This window comes from Etheostoma spectabile, chromosome 22, assembly GCF_008692095.1.
Source record: "Etheostoma spectabile isolate EspeVRDwgs_2016 chromosome 22, UIUC_Espe_1.0, whole genome shotgun sequence".
In the NCBI taxonomy this organism is placed as follows: Eukaryota; Metazoa; Chordata; class Actinopteri; order Perciformes; family Percidae; genus Etheostoma; species Etheostoma spectabile.
Window position 1 is genome coordinate 8,161,726 of NC_045754.1, and position 4,336 is coordinate 8,166,061.

The 4,336-nt window shown below is 40.5% G+C and overlaps 1 protein-coding gene across 2 annotated transcripts in view; it reads left to right on the top strand.

The window, feature by feature from the left end:
- The first annotated feature begins 4,164 nt into the window (after nucleotides 1-4,164).
- Nucleotides 4,165-4,336, top strand: part of cdh7a (cadherin 7a) — an 88,662-nt gene continuing 88,490 nt past the window's right edge. For both annotated transcript variants that reach the window (XM_032503405.1, XM_032503406.1), the window contains exon 1: nucleotides 4,165-4,336. This exon is cut by the window's right edge. The gene's annotated coding sequence lies outside the window, so the exon portion shown is untranslated.

The window sequence follows — 4,336 nt, forward strand, 5'->3', positions numbered from 1 at the left end:
AAAATTGCATCTGCAAGCATGACAACATTTCAACACACTGTATATCAATGAGGATTAAGACTATATATGGATGTGCAAGCAGAGGTACTGTGCACTGCAGAATCTCCTCGTGAGGAAATATGACAAAAATATAAAATACCTAAAAGGGAGTAGGGATGATAAAAACCTGTTACATTAAATTATTCGAAATTCTAGGCTGCAATTCAGCAAGATTGCGATTCCTCCCCCGTAATCTATTTAACCCCCAGGGGAACAGAAGAGGTATGGGCTAAATTAGTGTAATCTGAATGAGGGTTTCTTGACTATGGTGGTTTCAGCCAGTGAGGGACTTTTATCTGCCTCCAGCTTCAGTGGCCTGACAGACAATGAGGATATGACCACCTGAATCGATACAGCCAATCCCCCATGATTAGGTCATCCATTAGTTCACTTGATCTTTCGACCCTCTTACATAGCATTAGATGAAAATATAATCGCTCAATACTTGCTGGATGATTAGTCCAAATCCCTGCTTCTCAAAGAGGAGAAGCAGGATGTTTTGATGCAGCGTATGCAAATAAGTCCGGCTTTTGTATTTCAGTCATGGTGCCGGAGTCAGGGGGATGTCAACTCCCTAGCCTTGTCCCTCGAACATCAAGGCCAATCTGTTCCTTCTGATCCCTGGCTCTCTGCAGCCTTATGACCACCATGTAGTGAAATGCATGTTTACATACTGTGTGCAATGAAAAACCCACACTGGGTAAGCCTCTGAGAGATACAGAGCGGCTGAAAGTGTCTGAGCTCAACAGAACGAAAAATCAATCAACAAAAAGAATTGGAATAAAATAAAGAAACAATTAAGGGGGCATTTTAACTGTCTCGGTGCAATTATGGAGAAGAGAAGGAGTCAGAGATGAATTGCAACAACCACTAAATGGAATGCAGTTTGATGAATCACAACACCACTGTCAAGATCACGGTGTGAAAAAAGGTCACTTGTTGTGAATCATTGCTCCGCCAGCACAAAAGAAAGCAAAGGCCGACGCAGTGTAGTAAATTCTATTTTCACAAGCATAGAAACTTTAATCAAAACGAATTAAACTGCAAATATACAGTAAGGACATTTTTTAAACTGATGTGGTTTTCTTATCTGCTTCTGCAGAATAAGAAGAACCAGATCATGGGTGGTTGTTTCAACCTCATTCTGCTGCTCTTGCTTGCTGGGGCTGATTGCATGTTAAGTGTTTTGTCTCTGCAGTGCTGCTCAGAAAACACATGTTATGACAGCTCTTTAGCTGTGAACACAGCGACATGTTTTCTGTAAATATCCACTGGGGAAATCAATACCTAGTTTACAGCTGAAAGTGTCCAGTCAATGTACCAATCATCTGTTTCCAATGACAGGGAAAGGCAGTTATTGGAATTATAATGTCAGTTGTCTTTTAGCAGGTCAGAGATTGACCAGCAGCTACCATTACTTATCTTGTTGTTTAGAGTATTTATTCATATGTATCATTTAGAGCAGTAATATTGGCAGGCGGGACATGGAAAGACATAACTCAATTAAGTAAAAAAAAGTGAAATATTTGATTAAACGATATATACCCGCATATTGGCCAGCTGTAGCTCTGAACGCTACATGTTGATTGAGAGTTGAAACTAGTTAGCAAGCGAGCAGAGATGTCTAAACAGCTAAAAGTAAAACCGGTAAAATAGTAAGCTAAGTGTAATGGATAAACGGTTAGCTAAAGGATAAATGGTCAAGATACTGTAGCTAAAAGTAATAGAAAACATTTTGAAATATAGCTTAATGTATAGCCTATTGTATAAGGTTAAAACCGATGAACCTAGCTAAAAGTAACGGATGAACATGTACAGTATAAATATTATGTCAAGTATTAAATAAATGGATAGGCCTGATTGCCTTTTATTACTGCTTTTTAAGATAAAAAAAATGTATGAATACGTCATGTATGTTGAATGTCTTTTGCACTAATGCCCTGGTGGCACTGTATTTTGTTCTTTTCTTTACGTGCCTGTAAGGAGAAATAATGAATTTAACTTAGCAGCTGAGATTCAGAGACAGATAAGTTAATAATAGATTTAATATGTATAACTTCAGTTTATCTGACTGTATTAAAAGCCATAATGTATATACTAGATGCAGCTACAGAGATGCATTATGGGCTGGCTATCTTTCAAATATTTTTGATACCAATACTGTGATTTGTATACCGGTTCCTAAACTATACATTTTTCAATACCAGCTTTATAAAATCCATTTTAACAAAAATAAATTACAAAATTACACATTATGGCAACAATCATTAAATTTCTTTTCAGCTCCTCCTACCCGTCTCTGGGTGTAACGTAGAGTTTTTCCTGCGTGTCTCCATAAAGTGTAATGTTAGACAGCCAAGCACCAGCATGATTAGCTCTTGGTACAAGCATGCTGCATGCTCATTGGCTCACTGACTCTAATGAGATTTACTCCTTAGGCATTGAAATTTGGTATTGAATAACAAGGTATTTTTTGATACTCGATACTAAGTGTTGAAGTCAATACCCAGCCTTAATTATTTAGTGGCAAATATGCAGAAACCTAACTTGATTGTCCTTGGAGGTCATATTTTATTTTTGCTCGAATAGCCGCTTCAGTAAACCTTAACTGTTTTTCTTGTTAGTCTGTGAACAAAAAGACCCATGGAGCGGTGTGTCACAGGGGAGCAGATAACAGTCAGCCAGGTGAGCCGAGGTCAGAGCATCCTGCTGAGGGGAGGAGGTTGGGGGGTGGAGATGTAATGGAGGCATGGCAGTTAAATGCCGGGGATGGCCGCAGGATCCAGAGGGAGCGGGACACGGGCCACATCACCTCAGGCATCTTCTGACCGCCGGTGATTGATGGGGAAGAGCTGACGAGCCGGGCTCCCAATGTCACTCTCCAATTAAATAACTCACTGCTGTACTGCAGCCTCCCCCACCCCCCTCGCCCCCTCCTGTAATACACCTCCCTCTTCTCCTCCCTTTCACCTCTCCTTCTATTATCACACACCCACTCTCCCTCTGTACTCGGTCTCCCTTTAAGTTGAGTTCTTACTTAGTCTAGCTTTCCTCACTTTTATGTTTTTGGCCTTATGCTCCTTTACTGTCCCCTTTACCTCCAACAACATTATTCTTCCTCTCATTCCACTGCATTGTGCTGTAGCTTATTTTTACCTGTCCATTGTCCCATGTGTCTGATTTCATCTTTGCTAACTGCCCTTCCTGGCATGACAGGCAGAGGCTGCTCTTTCTATTAGTTTGGGTCAATGCTCCTTTTCCTAAATGACTGAAAAGAGCTGCACAATTGCAATTCATCCTGTCTCAAAAATGCAAATAGCATGATGAAAAACGCAGAAGATACTTCTTGGGTGACCAAGGATCAGGACTATGTTTAAGATGAAATGTAATGTTGACTTACGTGAGAACAGGTGTAAATATTGTGAAATAATGTATGTAAAAATTAGAGTTCAAAATGTTTACACTGCCAAGGCTGCAAGAGAATAGTTTTATATTCTGTGCAAATGCAAGGGTTATGAACTGTTATGTTTACTGTCACTAATTAGGAATGTATACTGTTCGGTTTCAAAGGTCTGTGTAGAGGTGCAGTAGAGAACCCAGCCTCTTGCTGAATTCCTCTGTCACTGCAGGAGTTCAGTTTGCAGCTAATTGGGTGAAAAATAAAACTCTGAATAGAAAGCAGAGCCCAGATATCCAGATGTGGAAGTACACTTCAAAAAGTGGTCTTTAAAAAGTCAATTTCTACAGTAAGAATAATGCAAGTAAAAGAAAGGAAAGATGTCCAATGAATTTATTTGCACAAAAAAGTAATGTAGCCTAATTCTTTCTTTCTTTTTGTCTTTTTTTTGTTCTTTTTGTGTTGTGTGTTATGTGACTTGCTGGATTTAATAAGTTCTCAGTGTAAAGGGGGAGGTGTTTAATCCCTCTCATTGGTGGAAGGTGTCAATCATTTTGGATTGATTTTCTCTTTACCAGCATGGAAATCATTTAACAGTTCGCATGCCATCTGCTGCCAAAAACCTGGCAGGTTTGGAAATTCGGCTCCTCGTTCCCCATGCCAAAACGCTGCGTGTGTTTCTGGCTCCCTTCTCGCCAAATTATTTTGGTCAAACTATTTCGACAGGCTCTGTCCACTTCACTCGGCGAGGAGTTGGCTCAGATGAGAGCGTTTTCTGTCTCGGCCGGAGCTCCGACTCTCCTCGCTGCTGCGCGTCCCCTGTTGCCTATAAGAGAGCGATAGATACATACAACCCTGCAGCTGGGGTTCCCTGCACAGAGGCAGCACTGCGCAGGATAC